Consider the following 14,580-nt stretch of genomic DNA (forward strand, 5'->3'; position numbering starts at 1 on the left):
GCACCAGGCGAACCTGGGCAAAAGCCCCCCTGGTCACGGCTCCTATGTGGTCTTCCAAACTGAGCCGTGAATCCAGGAGGACACCCAAGTTGTGGGCCCTATCAACGGGGGGTAACACCTCACCCCCCATAGTTAACGATGGACAAAACTGGTTCTCCCGAGATGCCGGTATGCACAGCCACTCAGTCTTGGTGGGATTGAGTCGAAGCCTGTTCTTCCCCATCCAAACCCGGACCGCCTCCAGGCAACGGGGCATCACGTTGAGGGCATCACCGGGTTGGTTCGGGGTGGAAAGAAAAAGCTGGGTATCATCAGCGTACTGATGATACCCCACCCCGAAACCACGAATGATCTCACTCAGTGGCTTCATATAGACGTTGAACAAGAGGGGAGAGAGAACCGACCCCTGAGGAACTCCACAAATGAGAGGCCTCGGGGTGGATCTCTGCCCTCCCGTCAACACCAACTGCAAACGGCCCAGGAGATAGGAGGAGAACCACCGTAAACCAGTGCCCCCCACTCCCAGCCACCTTAGACGCCGCAGTAGGATGCCATGGTCGATGGTATCAAAAGCCGCTGAGAGGTCTAATAGGACTAGGACAGAGGAACAACCCCTGTCCTGAGCCCGCCAGAGATCATTCACCAGTGTGACCAATGCCGTCTCCGTGCTGTACCCGGGCCTAAAGCCCGATTGGTACGGGTCTAAATAATCAGTTTCCTCCAGGAACAAAGGGAGCTGATGCGCCACCACGCTCTCAACAACCTTCGCTAAAAAGCGAAGGTTGGAGACTGGACAATAGTTATTCAAAATAGCCGGGTCCAGAGCAGGCTTCTTGAGAAGGGGCCTCACCACCGCCTCTTTCAAGGCAGTAGGGAAGATACCCTCTCTCAAAGAAGCAGTTATTACTGCCTGGAACCAGGCTCGTGTCTCCTCTCGAGCTGAATACACCAGCCAGGAGGGGCACGGGTCCAATAAACACGTGGTGGAACTCAGTCTCCTCATGGTCCTGTCCACCTCATCCGGGGTAACAGGATCGAACTCACTCCAAATGACATTCTCAAGACCGCTCAATTCCTCCCCATCAGTCTCTGCCCAGTCAGAGTCCAGACCGGCCCGAATCTGAGCGATTTTGTCCACAAGATGGTGACTAAACTCCTCGGCCTGCCCCTGCAAGGGCTCCTCCCTCACCTCCCGATTAAGGAGGGAGCGAGTCACCCTAAACAGGGCGGCCGGGCGATTATCGGCGGACGCGATGAGGGCAGCAAAGTAATTAGACTTTGCCGTCCTCATCGCCGCGAGGTAAGTCCTCGTAGCGGCTCTCAACCGCAATCGGTCAGATTCAGAACGGCTGGATCTCCAACAGCTCTCCAGACCCCGTCTCCAACGCTTCATCTCCCGGAGCTCCACAGAAAACCATGGAGCCCAACGGGATCTGTGCCGGATCAGGGGTTGCAAGGGTACAACACGGTCGAGCGCCTCGGTGGCCGCCCTTTCCCAGGCCTCCACCAAGGCATCGACCGGGCTGTGAGTGAGATAGGTATAGCTTGGTTGTCTCCAGGCAGACAAACACCACGGTGTCCCAGGGCTGGGTAACGAAACGTCTGCAAGGAAACTGCCAAGCTCAGAGCACCAGTTATTCTCCTCCTCCTCCTCCTCTCTGCAAACCCCGCTCCCTTCTAGCATTGATGATGTTCCCTGGTTGGGTCATGAAACGTCTGCAAGGAAACCGTCAAGCTCAGAGAGCACCAAGGACCCCACAGTTATCCTCCTGGTCCTCCTCCTCCTCCTCCTCCTCTCTGCAAACCCCACAGAGCTAAAGAGATTCTCCTCTATGGCTACCATATCCTGCATCCTGCCTTCCATAGGGACCAGCTAGTCCAGCGCTGGTCTCCAGCAGTGATTTGAGAGCACATCTATCCTCATTGTGAAAATTCAGCATCATTTTGAGCCATTCTCCTTTCCTCCTGGCCCAATATACCCGACAGGGTCCTTTCCCTTTACCCACCATGAATGGAGATTTCCAGGTGAGCCCCCTTGACCTCCTGGGGGTTAATTGGGATGTAAATCCAACCAACTAGCCAACAACTTAGCTGGCTTCGTTTCCCCTCTTGGACCAAGGGGTGGGGTTGGGAAGCAGGTGGCACTTCAGGAATGCCAGGAGGTAAACTACGGAGATTCTCCCCCTCCTCAGTCTCTAATTCTCACATTTTGTGAGGGCCCCAAATCCTGTGGCTGTTGGCCCCCCGGTTGATTTCACTGAAGTCAACAGAGCTCAACAGTGGCTTAACCTGCTCAGGTAAATACTTAGCAGGTACCTTCATACATCAGCTTCTCTGTGGTTCTTTCTATGCAAGAGGGGTTCCCAAGACCAGAAGGCACTCCCGTCTCCCCACCAACAAAGGCATCTGCTGCCCCCTAGTGGAGGATCCATGCTACTGGTGTTCTTGACTTGAGCACTCTATGCCAGGGCTCTCCAACCTTGGCCACTTTAAGACTTATGGACTTCAACTCCCAGAATTCCTCAACTAGCATAGCTGGCTAAGGACTCCTGGGAGTTGAAGTCCACAAGTCTTAAAGTGGCCAAGGTTGGAGACCCCTGCTCTATGCGGCCCAGCAAAAGAGGGAGACATTGGCTAGCACTTCCTAGGTCCATATTTCTGCCAATTTATGAATGGAGCTTGGTCAATATTTAATCCTATCAGGGAGGATTTTGTTAGCTGGCATGCCCAGCCCCACCGGGTCATCATGAGGAGCCCATGACCCAGACTCCCTTCCCTCTTGCCCCCCCAGGACCTCCTATACTGGTTGGTCAGTTCCCTGGCCAACCCCTCTTCAGCTGTGAAGAGTCACTGGAAATGTTGTTGAGGAGCACAAGAAGCAACCACAGCTCTTGCAATGGACTAAAAATCAGAGTATGGGCAGCAAAAAAAAAGTGTGATGTGCTGGAATCTCCAGCTAGACTGGTGGGTGGGGTTAAGAGGGGGCCAAACTTGGAATATTTGCAGCGCAGAAAGAACTACAGGCCTGCCCTCCTTCAGAATCCCTGAAGCCGTGCAGTCAGTCTGGTGAGAATTCTTGTACAATAGGTGACTTGCAACATAACTGATGGCATTACCTAGCTTGGGCAGTGAAACGTCTGTGTCAATGCGGCAAACATTGACATGTTTTTGCGCTGACAATATAAGAGACAGCCTGTTACTTTAATTGCTTCATTTGGGAGGGAGGAAAGCACCCAGAAGTTGTGATAAGATTGCAAAAGCCCGCGTACAGAATGGGAAATGAAACCTCATATGTAAAACTAATTGGATGTGATTTATGATGTGTAGATAAGGGCGGGGGTAGTGTGTGTGTTATGATGGGTTTGGGGGAGGAGATTTCAGATTCTGGCATCCCTCCATGAGTGCCGATGTTTCGTTTCATTACTAAGATTTTTTACATAAATAATATGCCTGTAATTTGTTTGAATTGTCTCATTTATCGGAACCATGACAGTCTGCATAAAAAGAGCCAAGCTCAGAGAGATCAAGGGGCTCCAAATAAACCTCTTTGAGACTCTTCACAAATAGTTCTGGTTGCTTGTTCTTGACAGAATAACAGAGCTGGAAGTGACCTTAGAGGTCATCTAGTCCATCCCCCTTCTCAAGCAAGAAACCCTATACCATTTTGGACAAATGGTTGTCCAGTCTCTTCTTAAAAGCCTCCAGTGATGGAGCACCCACAACTTCTGGAGGCAACTTCAGTTCCAATGGTTAATTGATCTCATCATCCGGAAATTCCTCCTTAGTTCCAGGTTGCTTCTCTCCTTGATTAGTTTCCATCTGTTGCTTCTTGTCCTACCTTCAGATGCTTTGGAGAATAGCTTGACTGCCTCTTCTTTGGGGCAGACCCTCAAATACTGGAATCCTGCTATTCTCGTCCTTCTGCTCATTAGACTAGAGACCAGACATACCCAATTGCTTTGGAAAACAGGTTTCCTCCTTTTTTGTGGCAGCCCCCTCAAGTATTGGAACACTGCTAGATAGAATTCTGTATTCTATAGAGAATGGAATGGGATGGAGAACAGAACAGAACAGAACAGAACAGAACAGAACAGAACAGGAACAGAACAGAACAGAACAGAACAGGAACAGAACAGAACAGAACAGAACAGAACAGAACAGAACAGAACAGGAATAGAATAGAATAGAATAGAATAGAATAGAATAGAATAGAATAGAATAGAATAGAATAGAATAGAATAGAATAGAATAGAATAGAATAGAATAGAATAGAATAGAATAGAATAGAATAGAATAGAATAGAATAGAATAGAATATTGTTGTTGTTGTTAGCTGCGAAGTCGTGTCCGACCCATCGCGACCCTATGGACAACATTCCTCCAGGCCTTCCTGTCCTCTACCATCTTCTGGAGTCCATTTAAGCTCACGCCTACTGCTTCAGTGACTCCATCCAGCCACCTCATTCTCTGTCGTCCCCTTCTTCTATTGCCCTCGATCTTTCCCAGCATTAGGCTCTTCTCCAGTGAGTCCTTCCTTCTCATTAGGTGGCCAAAGTATTTGAGTTTTAGCTTCAGGATCTGGCCTTCTAAAGAGCAGTCAGGATTGATCTCCTCTAGGACTGACCGGTTTGATCGCCTTGCAGTCCAAGGGACTCGCAGGAGTCTTCTCCAGCACCATAGTTCAAAGGCCTCAATTCTTTGGCGCTCAGCCTTTCTTATGGTCCAACTTTCACTGCCATACATTGCAACTGGGAAGACCATAGCCTTGACTATACGCACTTTTGTTGACAGGGTGATGTCTCTGCTTTTTAGTGTGCTGTCTAGATTTGCCATGGCTTTCCTCCCCAGGAGCAAGCGTCTTTTAATTTCTTGGCTACAGTCCCCATCTGCAGTGATCTTGGAGCCCAGGAAAATAAAATCTGTCACTACCTCCATTTCTTCCCCATCTATTTGCCAGGAATTGAGAGGGCCAGATGCCATGATCTTGGTTTTCTTAATGTTAAGTTTCAACCCAACTTTTGCACTCTCCTTCTTCACCCGCAACAAGAGGCTCTTTAGTTCTTCTTCACTTTCTGCCATTAGAGTGGTATCATCTGCGTATCTAAGGTTGTTGATATTTCTTCCGGCAATCTTAATTCCAACTTTTGATTCATCTAGCCCTGCCTTTCTCATGATGTGCTCTGCATATAAGTTAAATAGGCAGGGCGACAGTATACAGCCTTGCCGGACTCCTTTCCCAATTTTGAACCAATCAGTGGTTCCATGTCCAGTTCTCACTGTTGCTTCTTGACCCGCATATAGGTTTCTCAAGAGACAAATAAGATGGTCTGGTACTCCCATCTCTTTAAGAACTTGCCACAGTTTGTTATGATCCACACAATCAAAGGCTTTAGCATAGTCAATGAAGCAGAAGTAGATGTTTTTCTGGAACTCCCTAGCTTTCTCCATGATCCAGCGTATGTTGGCAATTTGATCTCTAGTTCCTCTGCCTCTTCGAAATCCTGCCTGTACTTCTGGTAGTTCTCGATCCACATACTGCTGAAGTCTAGCTTGTAGGATTTTAAGCATGACTTTACTAGCGTGAGAAATGAGTGCAATGGTGCGATAGTTTGAACATTCTTTGGCACTGCCTTTCTTTGGAATTGGAATGTAAACTGATCTTTTCCAATCCTGTGGCCACTGTTGAGTTTTCCAAATTTGCTGGCAAATTGAGTGTAGCACTTTTACTGCACTGTCTTTTAAGATTTTGAATAGCTCAGCTGGAATACTGTCACCTCCACTAGCTTTGTTGTTGCTCAGCTTTTCTAAGGCCCACTTCACTTCACATTCTAGGATGTCTGGCTCGAGGTCAGTGACCACCTCATTGTGATTATCAGGGACATTAAGCTCATTCTTGTATAGTTCTTCTGTGTAATTTTGCCACCTCTTCTTAATCTCTTCTGCCTCTGTTAGGTCCCTGCCATTTTGGTCCTTTATCATGCCCATTTTTGCATTAAACGTTCCCTTCATCTGTCCAATTTTCTTGAAAAGATCTCTGGTCCTCCCTATTCTATTGTTTTCTTCTATTTCTTTGCACTGTTCATTTAAGAAGGCATTCTTATCTCTTCTAGCTATTCTCTGGAATTCTGCATTCAATTGGGCATATGTATGTTTTTCTCCCTTGCCTTTCGCTTCCCTCCTTTCCTTAGCTATTTGCAAAGCTTCCTCAGACAGCCATTTTGCTTTCTTGCATTTCTTTTTCTTTGGGATGGTTTTGGTTGCTACCTGTTGTACAATGTCGCGAACCTCTGTCCATAGTTCTTCAGGCACTCTGTCTATCAGATCTAATTCCTTAAATCTATTTGTCACCTCTACTGTATATTCAACAGGGATATGATTTAATTCATACCTGAGTGGCCTAGTGCTTTTCCCTACTTTCTTCAGTTTAAGCTTAAACTTTGCAAGGAGAAGCTCATGGTCTGAGCCACAGTCAGCTCCTGGTCTTGTTTTTACTGACTGTATAGAGCTTCTCCATCTTTGGCTGCAGAGCATATAGTCAATCTGATTTCTGTGTTGACCGTCTGGTGATGTCCATGTGTAGAGCCGTCTCTTGGGTTGTTGGAAAAGAGTGTTTGCTATGACCATCGTATTCTCTTGACAAAATTCTATCAGCCTGTGCCCTGCTTCATTTTGTACTCCAAGGCCAAACTTGCCTGTTATTCCAGTTATCTTTTGGCTTCCTACTTTAGCATTCCAATCCCCCATGATGATAAGGACATCATTTTTTGGTGTTAGTTCTATAAGGTGCTGTAGGGCTTCATAGAACCGGTCAATTTCATCCTCTTCAGCACTGGTGGTTGGGGCATAGACTTGGACTACTGTGATATTGAATGGTTTGCCTTGGATTCGAACTGAGATCATTCTGTCATTTTGAGGATTGTATCCCAGTATTGCTTTTCCTACTCTTTTATTGACTATGAAGGCTACTCCATTTCTTCTAAGGGATTCTTGCCCGCAGTAGTATACCTGATGGTCATCTGAATTAAATTCACCCATTCCTGTCCATTTTAGTTCGCTGATACCTAAGATGTCGATGTTCAGTCTTGTCATTTCTTGTTTGACCACGTCCAGCTTTCCTTGATTCATGGATCTTACATTCCAGGTTCCTATGGAGAAAAAATCTTTACAGCATCGGACTTTCCTTTCACCACCAGACACATAGAATAGAATATAGGAATAGAATAGAATAGAATAGAATAGAATAGAATAGAATAGAATAGAATAGAATAGAATAGAATAGAATAGAATAGAATAGAATAGAATAGAATAGAATAGAATAGAATAGAATAGAATAGAATAGAATAGAATAGGTGGAGTGGAGTGGAGTGGAGTGGAGTGGAGTGGAGTGGAGTGGAATGGAATGGAATGGAATGGAATGGAATGGAATGGAATAGAATAGAATAGAATAGAATAGAATAGAATAGAATAGAATAGAATAGAATAGAATAGAATAGAATAGAATAGAATAGAATAGAATAGAATAGAATAGAATAGAATATTTATTTGGCCAAGTGTGATTAGACACACAAGGAATATAACTTGGGAACAGAAACACTCACTACACTTGCAAGACAACAGAGAAAATAATAATTATACTAAAAGTCTGCAATCTGTAGAAAGGGGAACTAAGAGGTAATACAAGGATATATAATACTATAGTAATTAATATTTACCCAACCAGACTCCACCACAGCCATCATTCTGTAGGCTGGTGGGGTCAAAGTTCATGACTGGGATAAGACCAGGCCATTGATTCACAGACAGAAACAGCCAGTTTGAGAATCTGCCAGGCCTCTTCAGAAGACACCTGGACTTTCACCTTTCAGCTTCAACATTCCCAGTTTTTTTGTTGTTGTTAAGAAAATCTTCCCTGCGTAATTGTCCCCCTGCTCCACCCCCATGCCATTCTCTAGAACAAGCAGAGCCAGGCTTTGTGTACTTTGCACTTCCTTCCCTACATCCTTGAGTCTGTCCTGAAAAGGATGCTAAATAAACAATTAACACAGGATGTATGTACCTAACTAAGCTTTGCTTGAAACTTATCCTGCTCAAATAATCAGCTTTTCCTACCTTGCCTCCCCCGAAACGTGACCATAAACCTGGACAATGGAGAGCAACATGCTGATGCAATGAAATCAGAGCTGCAGGCGCTTCCCTGCTGTACCCACCACCATGAAAACTCAGTCCTGACTGCAGATCTGGGCCTGGCCAAATTCCATTTGTCTTCCTCCCCTGATGCTCTGGGAATCCCTTCTGCCCATCTCCACGAGTTCTCCTGGGACTGAGAGGCTGCCCAAGAACAGTCATTTCAGAATAACAGAGTTGGAAGGGACCTTGGAGGTCATCTAGTCCAACCCCCTGCTCAGGCAGGAAAGCCTATACCATTTCAGACAAATGGATGTCCAGTCTCTTCTTAAAAACTTCCAGTGTTGGAGCATTCACAGCTTCTGGAGGCAGGTGGTTCCACTGGTTAATTGTCCTCACTGTCAGGAAGCTTCTCCTTAGTTCTAGGTTGCTTCTCTCCTTGACTAGTTTCCATCCATTGCTTCTTGTCCTGCTTTCAGGGGCTTTGGAGAAGAGCTTGGCTCCCTCTTCTTTGGGGCAGCCCCTGAGATATTGGAAGACTGCTATCATGTCACCCCTCGTCCTTCTCTTCATTAAACTAGACTTACCCAATTCCAGCAACCGTTCCTTATATGAAGAGTGTTGATTGTGTAAGTTATGCTTAGACCCAATTATGCTTAAATGGCAATTTGATAAAGGATTATGGCCATGCCTGAGTAGGTAGAAGGCCATGAATTCTTATCCTGCCACAGGCATGAAAGTCAACTAGATCAGGGTCTCCAACCTTGGCAACTTTAAGACTTGTGGACTTCAACTCCCAGAATTCCTCAGCCACTTCTAAGTTTGCTGTAACCCAGGGGTTGCAACCTTCCAACTTTAAGACTTGTGGACTTCAATTCCCAGAATTGCTCAGCCAGCCAGACTAGCTGGGGGATTCTGGGAGTTGAAGTCCACAAGTCTTCAAGTTGCCCAATTAGGGGGCCCTTGAACTAGATGACCCAAACTAATTTCATTACCCAAACTAAGTAACACCACCAGCGTTAGTGTTAGTGATCCATGCTAATGATGTTGCCTAGTTTGGGTCTGCAAAAAAATAAACAAGCATAGAGAGCACCGCAATGTGCTTTTATGATTTTTGGAATCAGGGCATCTTCCCAACTTTGCATCTCTTTTTCACTTCTTCGCTTGGCCACATGTTACGTTTGCTACTTCTCAGAATGTCCCACTCCAAAACACTTGTTCTCCTCTGCTGTGTGGTCTGCTTCCCCTGAGAAGGCCCTTTACCCTACCGGGAAGGCTGCCAGCTTCTGGCAAGGGAGGTCTGAGGCCCCGAGGCCCTCCTTGCCTCACCCAGGAGGGGACCTGCAGAGGTCCGTGGCTGAGCAGGACCCCAGTCCTGGGCCTCCAGCATGCTGTGCTCCTTCTCACTGCCCTCTGTCTCCTTGCAGGACAATGCTTCTCACCTGGATGTGGCTGCCTGTTCTGGGGCTTCTGGCCGGCCAAGCGGGGGCCCAGAGTTGCAAACCGCAGCTGAGAGGTTGGTAAGCGCTGCAGACAAGGGGGAACGTGAATGAAGGAGTTTGGCCAGCTGCAATTACTGAAGGGGGAAAGGAGAGCACAGCTATTGCCTTCCTTGGTGGCTTTCATTAAACACTGCAAATTAAAGAGATTAAAAAGTCAAGCAAACGAGAAAAATATAAAGGAATAGAACAGTTAGAAAGTTGCAGACAAGAAAAAATAGAAAAGAACATAGAACATTGGTTATATCTTGGTTAGTCTGGAGAAAGGACTAGGGGGGACATGATAGCAGTATTCCAGCCTTTGCAAAACAGGCTAAATAAATCTAAGAACAAAAACACACAACACAATCCCTGATTACGAAATGCTGTAAAAAAAAATCCTTGTATTCACCAAACCAAGCTATCAGCTGCCCCAGAACCACATGCTAGGTTGCTTCTGACCAATTAAGAGTTTTCTTTTTGAGCTGCTGTCTTTGTTCTTCATTTGCTGAGGGTGCCGTTCCCACACTCCCTTATTTTTCCATTGTCTTCCATTTTCTTCATATTCCTGTATTATATATCTTGATAGACTAATATAATATTTTACATCCGTGAATAGCTCTCCAGACTACGTCTGCCCACTCATTCTGGACAGCCACTTCCTGGTGAGGCACACAGGAAAGTCCAGAGGGTCATCCGTGTTTCCCTCCCTTGAGCTCTTCCAAAGTGCTCTCCAGCAGACAGCAAGACTTCAAGAGAGTTGAAAGTTGTCCCAGGGACTTTGCGTTTCCTCCGGGATGTTTGTGTGCAAATCCAAGAGGAGAAAGGTCAACCGAGAATAAATTCTGACATGCCTTTCTTCTCCCAAACTTCCTCCTAGCTACAAACGTGGCCAGGGGGCGTCCAGCTTTCCAGTCTTCCACCATTGCAAGCCTGTTCAATTCAGTGGCAAGCAAAGCCATGGATGGCAACTGCAGTGGACGCTGGATCGGGCAGAACACCTGCACCCACACAAAGTGAGAAAGGGGGTCCTGGTGGTACGTGGACCTGGGTGGCCGGTACGCCTTTTCTTCCGTGGTGGTGAAAAACCGTGTGGACTGCTGTGGAAAAAGGCTGCAGGGAGCAGAGATCCACATGGCAGACAGCGTGCCCGACTGTGGACTCTCCAATCTTCTGTAAGTTCCTCTTTGCCCACTGCAGAGAGATCCGTCAATCAGGAGATGAACTGGGTAGGGAAAGGACGTCAATTTGGTAGCACCCAAAACAGTGCAGATGGGACCAGCGCTTGGATTTGGCATGGCGGGAGGTTAAATTGCTTCTGTATCTGGGAGTATCCTTTTTTTAAGAATGCATTTTTAAATTTTGTTTAGCATATGGCATCTACAGAGGTCACACAATCATGCTATACAAATGTTTAAATGAAGCATCAACAAATATAGATGAGAGAGAGAGAGAGAGAGAGAGAGAGACAGAGAGAGAGAGAGAGAGAGAGAGAGAGAGAGAGAGAATGAATGAGGGTGATAAAATCTAGGATAAAATATTAAATTAACATAAAACCATAATAAAATCACCATAACATGGTGCCATAGATTTGCAATGGGATAGACGCTATAGCTCAATATCTGAGAAAGCTAAGCATCGAACGGCTTCTGCTGTGGCTGTCAGCAGATCATCCCAGGTGCCTTGAAACGTCCTGAGGAGACGTTCTCAAACTATACGTCTTACCGTTATTGTTCTTTTGATTCGCTCCTTCTGAACCACAACAAACCATGGGAGGGGGGGGTGTCTTCCCTTTTTCCCTTCCAACAGCTGTGGGAGAATCACCGATACCTCTCTGGGCTCCATCAGCACCATCTCCTGCGACGGTCGTGTGGGACATTATGTTACCGTCACCGTTCCTAGCCGCACAGTGTCCCTGGCACTGTGCAAGGTGGAAGTCTATGGGACCAGGGTGTGAAGCCAGGACACTTGCGTGTCAGGACAGGAACTCAATAACTCCATCAATTCTCTTAAATAAACTTACTTTGAGCAACTGTTTTGTTTTGGGGTTTGGTTTGAAATATGCCCTGCCATAGTAGAATAACGGAGTTGGAAGGGACCTTGGAGGTCATCTAGTCCAGGGCCTTTCAACCTTTGCACAGATTGTGAAGATCACTTTTAGGACATGACAATATTCGAGTGCCACCAGTGCTTAGCAAGGTGTCAAAAACTTGATGACTAAAAAAAAGGGAGAAATTTTGAGTTTTACTTATTAGGTTGATTTGTTGTTATAGAAATGGCTTCATTCTACTGCAACAGAGGAAGTTGGAAGTTAATGCATTTTCTTTTCTTTTTCCCTTCTCCCACTCACTTCCCCCCCCCTTTTTTCCTTCCCACTGTGTCCTACTATTTGCTTTGGTGCTTTATACTATAACAGTGGTGGCGAACCTACAGCACGTGTGCCAGAGACGGCAGTCAGAGCCCTCTCTGTGGGCACGCACGCCACCGCCGCCAGCAGCAGGTCCATCAGGCCTCCACCGCTGCCCGGAGCAGGAGCCTCGCCCAGCACAAAGGAGGTGAAGCGGCCGACTAGCCAGCTTGAGTAGAGGTGGTAGAAGAGAGGTCCCAACAAACACTGTCGATTGGTGGACTGGAAGAAAAGGGAGGGGGAAGCATTTTACGTGCATGCGCGCACGAGGCCGTGAGCATGCACGTGCTGCAAATGGGGCGGGGCTAGTGCCTACGTGATACTCACTAGCCCTGCCCCGTTCTTGCGTGGTGTAGCGCCTTGCAGCACAGTGGCCCATTTTTGCGCCCCTGGTTTTTGCGTGCCAGAGGCGGCACTTGCCCCCCCCCCGAGGGCACCATAATGCTGATGCGCCCCTGGCACTTTGCAATAAATAAGTGGGTTTTGGGTTGCGGTTTGGGCACTCGGTCTCTAAAAGGTTCGCCATCACTGTTCTATAATCTAATAAAATGTTACAAACCGTTTTAAAAAAGGAAAAAGTTACCGGTTGTAATTTCTTCCATGGCGGTTCCTTGGCTGAATCACTTTCCCTTTGCACTGAAAAATGTATAATGACTTTACCCATGTTTATTAATATACACCACTACCTTGGCGGTCAGCTGGCTGGTCGGCCCGTCTTCCTCTCTCCCTCTCCTCTCTCTTTTTCCTCCCTGCCTGCTGGCCTCTCCATCCACAGTTTCTTCTCCGTCGCCTTCTCTTTTCCTCTTTTTCCCCCTCTCCCACCAAAACCTCCTCCTTTTATATCCTCTCCTCTCCCCCCCCTCTTTTTCTCTTCAGGGCACCTCCAGCTACGTGCTGCTACAAGAAGCGTGTCATGGTTCCAATTAAAAAGACCCATCAAAGAGCACTGCATGATTATTTATTCTAAAAAAGTCTATAATGAGCAGAACAGAGCATCGGCACTCATGGATGGATGCCAGAATCTGAATTCTCCTCCCCGTGACACATCATATCCTACAGAATCTCCCTCCCTTAATTACACGTCATGAATCACATTCACCAATTAGTCCAACACACAAAGTTTCACTTCCCTTGAAGCACGTTATTTCTTATCTTCTTAAAACATCTGGAATGAATCCCTCCCGCTCTTTAGTGATTCAAAGCCAAACAGCTAAAGCAAAAGGCTGCCTCTTATATTGTCAGTGCAAAAACGTGTCAATGTTTACAGCATTGACATCCGGCCCCCCTTACAAAAAGGACAGCTCCTGTAATGTAAATAGAACACAAGTTAGGAAATGGCTTTTGGTTTGTTGGGGTGTTTCTCATAAAACTTTTTGATAAGTCTGTCAGCTTTCACATTGCTAGATTTCACCCAAATGGCTTCAGACAATGGGTATCCCTTCCATTGTACCAGGTACTGCAATTTTCCCTTAAAGATTCTAGAGTCAAGAATATGTTTCACTTCATAATGGGCCTGACCCGCTACTACAAGGGGTCCGGGTGCCTTCTTAGGGGGAGGTCTTAAAGTGGAGGCCCGAAAAGGTTTCAGTAAGCTACAATGGAAAACAGGGTGAATTTTCCCCAAAAGTCTAGGAAGCTTCAATTCTACTGTGACCGGGTTGATGATTCTCACTATGGGGAAAGGCCCCAAGAATTTTGGTCCTAATTTCTTGCTGGGTAATTTGAGACATACATATTTAGTTGACAGAACACCTGCACCCACACAAAGCGAGAAAGGGGGACCTGGTGTTATGTGGACCTGGGTAGCCGGTACGCCATTTCTTCTGTGGTGATGAAAAACCGTGCAGACTGCTGTGGAGAAAGGCTCCGGGGAGCAGAGATCCGTGTGGGAGACTCTGTGAACGACCGTGGAAAAAACAATCCTCTGTAAGTTCCTCTTTTTGCAGAAAGTTGCTAGACAGGAGCCAAAGTGGCTAGGAAAATGACGTCAACTTGGTAGCACCCAAGACCTCATAGAGGAGGCCAGTCCTTAGCTTTGGGGTGGGGTAAGACTAAAATACTTAAGGCTTCCATATTTGTGAATATATTTTTAGGATCCAATCTGGGTCAGTCACCGGGAGCACAGATTTTGTCTTCCAAGCTTTTGGACTCATGCTGGAGCCCATCTTTAGGAAACCTCTCTTTAGCAGTGTGCTGTTGTGTGTATTTATATGGTGCCTGTTGTATGTGGCTGTTTAGATGTTGATTGGGGTGTGTTGATGGCTGGCTATTAAGTCATTGGCTGTCATTTGCTTGTGCAGGCCATCCCTCACCTTCTAACTACTTGATAGGCTGGTGGTAAATCAGCACTCCTGTTGACTGACGAGGGGCCCGTTTCCCAGGCTTCAATCACTTCTTTGGCTGTTTTTGTGCCTGCTCGTCCGAGAATCTTAGTAGTTGCAAAATTGAATGTGTTCCCATTCACTGCAGTGGAACGCTAACAATGAGTTCAGGTCTCCTAGTCCGAATGCTTGCTTGTATTCTTGCAATCTGGTGGTTAGCTTCCTCCCCATCTGTCCTACATAATCACAGG

The 14,580-nt window shown here is 46.5% G+C and overlaps 1 long non-coding RNA gene across 3 annotated transcripts in view; it reads right to left on the reverse strand.

Annotated features, from left to right (window-relative positions):
* Window positions 1–14,565, reverse strand: part of LOC308664834 — a 17,408-nt gene extending 2,843 nt beyond the window's left edge. The window contains exons 1-4 of one of the 3 annotated variants that reach the window (XR_014025761.1): window positions 14,321–14,565; window positions 12,695–13,903; window positions 11,625–11,818; window positions 9,086–9,650 (exon numbers count right to left, since the gene is read on the reverse strand). This is a non-coding gene — a long non-coding RNA (uncharacterized lncRNA). Of the gene's footprint in view, window positions 1–9,085; window positions 9,651–11,624; window positions 11,819–12,694 lie in introns of those variants that run through there. The other 2 variants (XR_014025762.1, XR_014025760.1) reach the window with 2 other exon arrangements.
* Between the last annotated feature and the right edge of the window lie 15 nt (window positions 14,566–14,580).

The sequence above is a fragment of the Vipera berus genome (genome assembly GCF_964194415.1).
Source record: "Vipera berus genome assembly, chromosome: 3".
NCBI classification, from domain to species: Eukaryota; Metazoa; Chordata; class Lepidosauria; order Squamata; family Viperidae; genus Vipera; species Vipera berus.